The 10,614-nt window shown below is 52.4% G+C and overlaps 1 non-coding gene across 1 annotated transcript; it reads left to right on the forward strand.

Moving 5' to 3' along the window:
* The first annotated feature begins 2,516 nt into the window (after positions 1–2,516).
* TRNAF-GAA lies at positions 2,517–2,589 on the forward strand. Its single transcript has one exon. It is a non-coding gene; the product is annotated as a tRNA-Phe (tRNA).
* The last annotated feature ends 8,025 nt before the right edge of the window (positions 2,590–10,614 follow it).

Consider the following 10,614-nt stretch of genomic DNA (forward strand, 5'->3'; position numbering starts at 1 on the left):
CCTTATCCCCAGCCCTGCCCCAGAGTCCTCACCTGACGGGAAAAACACGCTACTTAAATTTGGTGGTCAATTTAGAGTATCATAGAATATCAGGGTTTGAAGGGACCTCAGGAGGTATCTAGTCCAACCTCCTGCTCAAAGCAAGACCAATTCCCAACTAAATCATCCCAGCCAGGGCTTTGTCAAGCCGGGCCTTAAAAACCTCTAAGGAAGGAGATTCCACCACCTCCCTAGGTAACCCATTCCAGTGCTTCACCACCCTCTTAGTGAAAAAGTTTTTCTTAATATCCAACCTAAACCTCCCCCACTGCAACTTGAGACCATTACTCTTTGTTCTGTCCTCTGCTACCACTGAGAACAGTCTAGATCCATCCTCTTTGGAACCCTCTTTCAGGTAGTTGAAAGCAGCTATCAAATCCACCCTCATTCTTCTCTTCTGCAGACTAAACAATCCCAGTTCCCTCAGCCTCTCCTCAGAAGTCATGTGCTCCAGCCCCCTAATCATTTTTGTTGCCCTCCACTGGACTCCAATTTTTCCACATCCTTCTTTGCAATGTGGGGCCCAAAACTGGACATAGTACTTTAGATGAGGCCTCACCAATGTTGAATAGAGGAGAATGATCATGTCTCTCGATCTGCTGGCAATGCCCCTACTTTTACAGCCCAAAATGCTGTTAGCCTTCTTGACAAAGGCCAGAGGAGGGAGTGTCAGTGCCTGTGTGGACTTCCGGGAAGTGCATGGTGTGGAAGGGGATGCTGGGATGCTCTGGAACCACTCCTTCAAAGCCAGTCAGGACTCTGGAGGAGCCTCCTCTCTGAGCAGACTGTCTCCAGGGCAAAAAGCTTACACCTTCCTGGGTCTGACCTCAGAGCATTCAGCATGCTCTTCCACACTGTGTGCTTTCCGCAGTGAGTCCGCCCAGGTGGGGTCCTGGGGCAGCCAGAGATCCCTGCACCCCAACTCCGCAGTCAGATGTGACTCACAGCCAGACTGTAAAACAGAAGGTTTATTAGATGACAGGATCACAGTCTAGAACAGAGTTTGTGGGTACAGAAAACAGGACCCCTCAGTCAGTTCCATCTTGGGGGGTGGGGAGCCCAGACCCAGGTTCTGGGCCTCTCCCCATTTCTCCAGCCAGCTCCAAACAGACACACCCTCCTCTGGCCTTTGTGTCTCGATTCCGGACAAGGAGGCCACCTGATCTTTGTCCCCAACACCTTCAGTTGGCACCTTGCAGAGGAAGCTGAGGCACCCACACAGTATTCAGAGAAAATATTAAGAACATTCCCACTTCATCACAACAGGTGCAACAAAGTATAATACTGTATATTGAAGTAGGCAAGTGCTGCTTCTGACTTTCCACTTTTAATTGACCCTTGTAATCTTGTGGCACTGACGTGTTGTAGCTTCATTTTATATCGGCTTACAGGGCGGGAGCAGGGGGGGTGCGGGGGAAGGCACCATTTTGGGCCCCACCAAAAATTATACAAACTTGCCACCTATGGACAGGGGTGGGAGCTTGTGGGAAGGGGTGGAGCAGGGGCAGGGCAGAAAAGGGGGGATTTGTGCTGGGCCCTGCACCCCTCTAGGGCCGGCCCTGATGGGAAGCACTGACTATCACAGTGACAATAGAAGTGACCAGCATTGCGGGGGAGGCTGAAGGAGATCCGCACTCACCAGGTTGCTTCTCTCCCCCAAGGTGAGCCAGACACTGCTCTCTCCTGGCTCTCACTCTAGCAGCTGGATGCCAAGGAGTCATTTCCCCACAAAAAGTGCATTGAGTGCCCCTGTGGTGCTGGGGGGCTGGCGCTGCTGCTGCCTGTGGGGCTGGCAGGGGGGCTGATGTCTGCACAGACTCTCAGCTGCCAGGCCGGAGGGGGCACGTGGGACCTTACCAGACTGGCTCAGTGAAGACGGGGGGTTGACAGAGCAATACAGACGCTCTCCAGAGCAGGGAGCAGCAGCCGCCCATGCAGCCAGGCAATGAGCATTTCCCACAGCCTGGAGCCGAGGGGGAGGTGGCAGCTGCTGTTCCAGCTCCTCGGGGACAGGCCCTGTCAGCCAACAGCCACTTCTTACTCCCCACAGCTAAGGGCGCCGGGTTCCTCCGGTGGGGGTGTGGAGCAGCCGTTCGTTTTCCTGTCCGCACTCCTCTGCGGTGTGAAAATCGGGGAGGGGAGGCAGAAGCCCCACTTCCCTCCCGAAATGACGCCCAGTGGGGGAAGCCAGGACAACAGGGTGGGGCGGCAAGTGGTGGCCAGACTCTCACCGCCAGGGTCTAGTCTAGCTCAGGGTCCAGCTCAACCTCCTCCCCGCGCCACTGGCCCCCCAGTCCCCTTCCACCACCAGGTCAACCCAGGCACTAGGGCAGGAACAGGGTGAGGCAGCAAGTCAAGCTGAGCAAGGCAGGAAAAAGTGAGTCTTGTCTTCATAGGCCAATCACAATGACGTCCTTTTTGTGTGCCACTGCTGCAAAAACCTCCCGGGCAGAGAAGCAACAGGCCAAAACACAGCTGCCAAAGTAGCTCAGTTGAGAGAGCGTTAGACTGAAGCTCTAAAGGTCCCTGGTTCAATCCCAGGCTTTGGCAGGCCCTTTCATCCCTCTTTGTGCCCTGCTGGCTTGTTCTCTGGGAGCACAGTGGTGTGTCAGCACCCAAGATGAGCAGGGCTGCCCTAGAGCATTTAGGGGTCTGGAACAAAGCATTTTTGGGAGCCCGTTCAATTAAAAAAAAGTTGCAATACTGTATTCTCATGGGGCCTGGGGTAAATTGCCCTGCTTGCCTCCCCTCTGGGTGGCACTGATGGTGAGTCTCTGATCTTGGGCTCTGCAGTAGGAAAACATAGAATGGGCTTCTGCCCCTAGTTGGCCCACCTGACCTTTACCAAGGAGAGATGGGATCTGTCTTTCCCAATATGGCAGGGAGAGAGCAAGGCAGGGTGACCCTCAGGAATGGTGCCAGAGGGCTGCTGGGCAGTGACAGGCAGGGAGTGGGGGTGAAAACTCCTCTGCGCAGCTGAGCAAAGGCAGTACCAGGGAAGGGGCATCTGTGAAAGTGGCCGTGTGGAAGGTGGAAGGGATTTGGGGGCCCAAGAGGAGGCGTTTGATGTTCAGTGCCTTGGAGCAGCTGGACTTGGCCATGGTGGGTGTTCAGGAAATGCACATTAACAACTCTAGGGTAGCTCAATAGGCAGAGGGTGATTGGAGGAAGGGCCTCCTGGCCAGGGAAGAATGATGGGGCTGGAGTCTTGTTCTTCACATTCGCGGTGCGAGTACAGAAGGGGCTGGAGCTCCAACCAGGGAGGGCATTTCTGGTGGGCTTTGTGCTCTGTGGCACTGGTTACGGCTATATTAGTGTGTATGGTCCCCAGTTAAGGGGTGAAAGGAAAGTTCTATGAAGGAACTGGCTCCCTTCCTCTAGACTGTTTGGTGTTGAGCAGGATTTCAATTCCCTGACCCAGGGCAGAGGATATTGGAAGCTGAACATCCAGAGCTTGCAAGATAAAGGAGGCCTGGTGGTGTTGGCAGAACGGAAAAGAATCATAGGGTTCTATGGCAACCAGGGGGATTGGTGGGAGTCGGTGAGGGAGGAGTTGGCAGCTTTGTTGTGGCAGTCAGGCAAACACCACAACATTTAAGAAACCAATGGTGCCAAGTCCTGCAACGTCTCCTGTGGGATTTCCACAAGAGCATCCAGGCAGGGGAGCCAGTCAGCGTGTGACTGTACGACCGAATCAAGCGACAGCTGCCCGAGTTCCAGGAGATGAGGCTGCAGCTGGCCGATATGAGCGGGAGCACCGAGTGAAGGGAGGGGTGGCCTCCCCTGACATTTTTGTGGCCTGCAGGGAATGGAGACAAAGCAGGGGGATGCAGGGACTCAGGGCAGGACCCACAGATCTGGTAGAGCAGGACCACAGTCGCTGGAGGAGGAGAGAGAGTCCTGCGAGAGGAAGCCGCTGGTGGGAAGCAATAAGTGCAGAGTGCAAACCAGCCAGCTGAGAGTCACAGGGGTCTAGAAACTAAAACAGCAGCAGGTCCCATGGTGTAATGGGCAGCACTCAGGACTCTGAATCTTGGAATCTGAGTTCAAATCTCAGTGGGACTTCCTGGAGATAGGTTAGTTTGCTGCAAAGCCCTGTAGCTCAAGGTGCTGGGCTACTCTTTCTCAGGGTGAACTAGAGTGAATTTTTCCCCTCCTGCTGGGTGACTGATGCCCACTGGAGATAAGTCTCTGGTCTGGCTGGTTCAATGGGCTGGCTGCTATAGGTTGGGGTCCTAGAACTTAACAGTCTGGCTAGAGAGTCCTGTGCTTTGACCATATGGTTGTTTCTCGCTGCTTCACCTGAAGTCCTCAACTTTGGTCCCTGCAGCTGCCACGCTTTTCCTCTTGCCCACATGGCATTTAAAGGAAGGAGGGCCAGGGCCAGGCTTCACAGTCAGGTCTAGGCAGGAGGGAGGAAGAGTCCCAGGCTGGAGCCCAGCACCTCTCCTCCTCTGGGCACCTAGAGCAGAGGCAGCTGGTGCTGACAGCTCCAAGGGAAGGCTTAAAAGCCACAGAGCAACCAAGGGCAGGGCAAGAGGAAGGCAGGACCATGCCTATGCGTGGCCAGCAGACAGCCACAAAGACACCCGGCCAACCTGCTCCCTGCCATGCCAACCCCCCACTGAAGGCCACTCACAAACCAGCATTCGTTCTGCGGCCAGCATCACAAGGTGGTTGGAAAGCAGGGCCAGCCCGCGAGTGGGGCCTCTGACCGTTCCCACTCAAGGGGCTCCTTTTGGTGGTGGGGCAGGAGATATTTCCACCAAGAGGCTTTTTCCCAGCTGCTGAGAAGCACAGAAGTACCCGGTGTTTGCTCTTGCGGTGAAAGGGGTTAATACGTTTAGGCGGCCTGGCTAGCTCAGCTGGCAGCACCTCTGGCTCTTACTCTGAAGGTTGAAGTTACAATTCCCTGTTTGGGTGCTTGGGGCTCCTCTTCAACAATACAACACACAGTCTGCCTAAGCCCCCACCCAGTAACCTGGGGAAACTAACCCTGGCCACTGGGTGCCTCTAAGAGATGATACTTTCCCCACTTACAACCACTAAGTGCAGAAAAGAAACTTTAATAAAAAGGAGGAAAATCACCTTGTATTAACTTGGGAAAACACCACAATCAGGATTCATAACACAACACTATGAGCAAAACACCCACCCACAGTGCACTGGGCAGTGGCCTTTGGCCTCGGGCTCTTAAATCCAGACCCCAGAAGCTCTGTGGATGTGCCCCTCCCTTCACTGCACCTCACCCACAGCTGCTGTCCTGGGTCAATGAAAACCCAGAGTTCACCTCTCACCTCCTGGGGGGAAAGCCCCTTTCTCCCTCCGCTGTCTGGCCACATTGCCGGCCACTTGCTGTTCCCCCCTGTCACCGCTCTGCTGGCCACCCTCTCTGCTCTGGGATGTCTTGTGGTCCCACTAGGAGCGGAACAGGGTCCCTAAAAGCAGGGCCGCCCAGAGGATTCGGTGGTCTGGGGCAAAGCGGGGGAGCAGACATAAAAAAAGGCGCCACCTGCTGCGGCGCTTGTACTCACTGGGCGGCATCCGAGTCTTCAGTAGCAGCGGGTCCTTCACTCACTCTGCGTCTTCGGCAGCACTGAAGGACCCACCACAGAAGTGCATCCGAAGACCCGGAGCGCTGCCAGGGAAGGGATTCTTGGCCAGGGTTTGCGGGGCCCCTGCGGGGCCCGGGGCCTTGGGCAAATTGCCCCACTTGCCCCCCCAGGGTGGCCCTGCCTAAAAGTAGCGGCCACCAGAGCCCAAACAGTAGCCCCACCCCTTCCACTCGAGGCCATTCCCCTACCCCACCCCTTCTCCCCAAGGCCCCATTCCTGCGCTGCCTCATCCCCCAAGACCCCTCCTCCAGCTCACTGGTCTCCGTCCCCTCCCCCCATCATTAGCCCTTACTGTCATTACAAAGTGGTAAGGCAGAGCCCTCCCATTTTTAAAAGTCCTGGGGTGTTGTTTGCCCCTGTTCAGGCACCCCTGGGTCCCTGCGCTTCACACAGCTCTCCCTGATTTCAGCTGTTAGTGAGGGATCCTCACTGCTAGCGCAGACTCGGCAGTTTCTTGCATGAGAGACACTGTCCCAAAGCAGGACTAATACTTAGAGCTGGTTATCAGTGATTTCAGCTCTGTTGGTCTGCAGCAAGACTCTACATTGAGTCTTAACCAGCTCTGTTATTACACAGGAAAGAACAAAAGGGTAAAATGGGGCCTGGAACCCTTAAAAGAATCCACCCCACCAAGTACCAACACTTGTCGCTACCTGCTCTCAACCCCACTGAGAATGTTTTGGGGTCACTCCTTGGCTTTATCAGCCTGGGGGGGGGGGGGGGTCTCAGAAAACACTCACTGACAGGTGCTACAGTGGCATAGTTGGTTAGCATGCAGTACTAAGAGGAGCTATGCTGAAGTTGTGAGTTCAAACCTCACCTGGAGCACTGGCTTTCATTAACAACATGGCATCACCCTCTCATTTGGCCCTGTGGAATGTAGAACTCCAGGCCAGGGAACCCTGAGAAGGAAAGGAGTCAATAATGCCCCCTTCCATTATTGCCTCCTCTCCAGAGCTCAGGTCAGAATCTACCATCCTTTCTCCCCCCAGCCCCTGTGCCAGGATCCCTCAAGCAGAGCCTAGAGTCCACCATGGCATCTGTACTATTGACAAACACTAATTACCACAATCTAGTTGAAACAGGGTCAGTATGAAGTCTGCCCTGCCATCTGTTGGTGATCTGTTGTCAAGGCCTTTTGGGGCTGATGTCATTTGCATGGTTACACCCACCCCGGATTGCATGATGGGATTGCTTGTCCAAATGGCCATTTCAGTTGCTGCGGGATCCCCAGTCTCTTTCTTATTGGGGCAGGAGTAATCCAGTGTATTTTCCTGTTGATCTTGGATCAAGGACAGAGTAACTGTACCTGGCATTTGAGGCCTGAGAGCGTCACCCTCGCCTGAAAAGTACACACCAATAAGGTGTATGGGTTCCTAACAGCAAAACCTTGTGGGTGGTAAAAATGGGGTTTTTTTTGGGGAGGGGTGCATGTGCATGTGCATGTGCATGTGCATGTGCATGTGCATGTGCATGTGCATGTGCATGTGCATGTGCATGTGCATGTGCATGTGTTTTTGGTATAGAAAAGTAGAGACAGTTTTAAATCTCTTAAAATTGTTGTTAGTGCTGCAGTTCCTCATCATAAACTTATGCTGTTAGTTGTTTTTTCACAGTGTATTTTGGTCTTTAGAGGTAGAAGGTTGTTCTGGGTATGATGTTATGGAGTAAGATAGCAAAGGTTAGTTACAAAGGTGGTGCATATCCTGCAAAAGTCAAATGCTGCCCCCCCACCACCACCACCACCAAGGTTCTGGTCTCAGTCAGGGCCTTCTCTTGTTGAAAGGAGATGAAGCCTCTTCTGGTAAACTACCATTTCACACTTGGTAATGCTTCTCTCCTGAATGGTGGCTGGGTTTAGTGCCAAGGCTTATATATCACCTTACAACATGGGCTACGGCTATTATAGGTGAGAATAATGCATGCAGCAACTCACGAGCTTGTCATAAACTCTAAACACGTTTTTTTATAAAGCTAATGCCTGTTTTAACAACACTAACAAACAGGTGAGCAAGACTAGTTTCCAGCCATGCGTTTGTCACTTTTCAGTAAGGCCTAGGGGCCTTGGCATGAGCTGGCACCTGGTCTGCCAGTGTCAGAAGAGGATCTGCCCTCTCTTATCCCCAGGTGTCTGTACTGGGAGCAGTACTGTTCAACTTATTCATAAATGACCTGGGGAAAGGGCTAAACAGTGAGGTGGCAAAATTTGCAGATGATACAAAATTGCTCAAGAGAGTTAAGTCCCAGGCAGACTGCCAAGAGCCACAAAGAGATCTCACAAAACTGGGTGACGGGACAACCGAATGGCAGATGAACGTCGGTGCTCATAAGTGCAAAGTAATGCACATTGGCAAACATAATCCCAACTATCCCTATAAAACGATGGGGTCTAAATTAGCTGTTACCACTCGAGAAAGAGATCTGGGAGTCATTGTGGATAGTTCTCTGAAAAAAATCCACTGAATGTGCAGCGGAGCTTTGGGAATCATTAAGAAAGGGACAGGTAATAAGACAGAAACTATCATATCGCCTCAATATCAATCCATGGTACGCCCACATCTTGAATACTGCGTGCTGATGCGGTCGCCCCAACCTCAAAAACGATATATGGGAATGGGAAAGAGTCAGAAACAGACAACAAACATGATGAGGGGATATGGACCAGCTTCCGTCTAAGAAGAGATTCATAAGATTGGGACTTTTCATATTGGAAAAGAGACGACTAAAGGGGGATACGAGGGAGGTCTATAAAACCATGACCGGCGTGGAGCAAGTAAATAAGGAAGAGTTATTTACTCCTTCTCATAACACACGAACTAGGGGTCACCAAATGAAATTAATAGGCAGCAGCTTTATAACAAACAAAAGGAAGTCTTTCTTCAAGCACCACACAGTCAACCTGTGGAACTCTTTGCCAGATGATGTCGCGAAGGCCAAGACTGTAACAGGGTTCAAAAAAGCACTACATAAATTCATGGAGGATAGGTCCATCTATGGCGCTTCGCCAATGGTATCCCTAGCTAGGTATCCCGGTTTGCCAGGAGCTGGGCATGGGCGACAGGGGATGGAGCACTTGATGATTCCCTGTTCTGTTCATTCCCTCTGGGGCACCTGGCATTGGCCGCTGTCAGCAGACAGGATACTGGGCTAGGTCTTTAACTTGGACGGGTAGCTGGGAAGACGGTCAATCAGACAGAACCCGTTCAACAAACCTTTTCATTTCCTTGTTATTGCCTGACTCCTTTATTCATTTCCTTTTCCTTATTTCCCAGCAGACCGACTAGCCACCAGATTTGGGTGCTAGCAGAGGGACCTGACGAGCTCCTTCTTTTCGGCAGCGTTGAACATGCCAGGGCACAGTCAGCTTCTGGATGCTCATCTGAATGTAACACCTAGCGCTCAGCTTTATTTCTGTTTCTTAGCTCTTTTGGGCCATCGCTCTTTGGTCTGACCCATGGGATCCCTGCATTAGGAGAGATGGCTAATTAATGAGCCCATAAACCTTGGAAATCAAATGAAACCTGAAGTCCGTAGAAGACCTCGAAAGGCCCTTGGGGGGTGGAGTGCGAGCTGAGGAAGAGTTCCCTGCACAGCTTACTTCTCCATTCTCGTTTTCCTGTCCTGAGCGCAAAAGCCAGGAAGCAGCTCCGGGTAGGGAAGGGATACCATATGTGTGCAGCGGTTAGACAGGAAACAGCAAGGAACTGGACTCGTATGGAGTGAAACAGTAAGCATCTTCTTTATGCCTGATGACTGCAGGTTTGAGAGAGTTATGTGGGAAGTGGAGGCTTTCGGTGGGCTTTCAGAGGAAATGTAATGGAAAGGCTGCAGAAAGTGGAATCCCAGGTTTTTAAACAATCCTCCACTAACACACCAAACAGCTCAGGTCTAGTTACTCATTGAAAATTAGAATAAAGTTACAGCAAGATTTCATCATAAATGAAGTCAAACCCTAAAGATTTCAGAACACAACTGCTACAAGGAGCCACGAGGGAAGCAATACAAAGTCAACCTTGTCTCAGAGAAAGGCAGTTAAACAATTTCTCTTTTTTAAAGCAGCATAATCTCCCCAAACGGAAGGGCTCTGTTCCCGGAGAAGGGTCCTGGAGAGGGTTTTCCTCGTTGGTGCCGGCCATCCACCTCCCCGAAAGGCGGGAGCTAGGTCGACGGAAGAATTCTTCCAACCAAGGCGCGGACTGACGTAGCCGCTCCGATTTACGTTCCCCGTGCAGACCAGGCCCGAGGGTCGGTGCGTGCTGAACAGTTAAGTCAAAACAGCTCCGTCCGTCAGAGGTGTGCAAAAGGGAAAACCCGCTCCTGGACGACGCGGCCATGCCTACCCTAACCCCCAGCGTAGCTAAGGGCATTTGGAGAGGCGGTGGGTGGGCCTAAAGGGACGGAAAGCCCTCCTCCAGCATGGGATTGTGACAACCTAGTCTCCGTAGCACAGACAGGGTGGCCAGCAAGAGACAGGAACAGACAGCGAAAGCCAAAGCGGCCCCAGGGCAGAGGGCGAGGCTGCCTGTTGGATGAGGGGACCAGGTGGGACAGGCGTTTTGGACAGGCCGTCCTCCCATCAAAGGCAGAAGAGACTGAGAAGGAGGGCCGGGCAAGAAGCTACAAGCAGGGAAAGAAGCAGAGCAGGCAGGCAGGCAGGCAGCTCCCCTTAGAGCCAAGGAAGGCACCAGTCCAAGCCCCCCAAAAGCAGACTAGAGAGCAGACCAGCTGCAAAAGACCAGGGAAAACCAAGAACACAGAGAGCCTTATAAGGCCTGAATAAACTTTCAGAGCTGAGCTTTACTTACAAGGAGGAACAACAAAGGTGCCCAAAAGTACAGGGCTTGTGGAAAAGAGCACTCCCAAAAGTACAGAAAAAAAACCTGCTTTCCTTAGAGTCCGCTTGGCAGGGCACTAAGCCTAAACAGCCCATTTGTGGTTTTCTGTTGTTCTAACCAATTTC

This window comes from Mauremys reevesii, linkage group 12 (genome assembly GCF_016161935.1).
Source record: "Mauremys reevesii isolate NIE-2019 linkage group 12, ASM1616193v1, whole genome shotgun sequence".
Lineage (NCBI taxonomy): Eukaryota > Metazoa > Chordata > Testudines > Geoemydidae > Mauremys > Mauremys reevesii.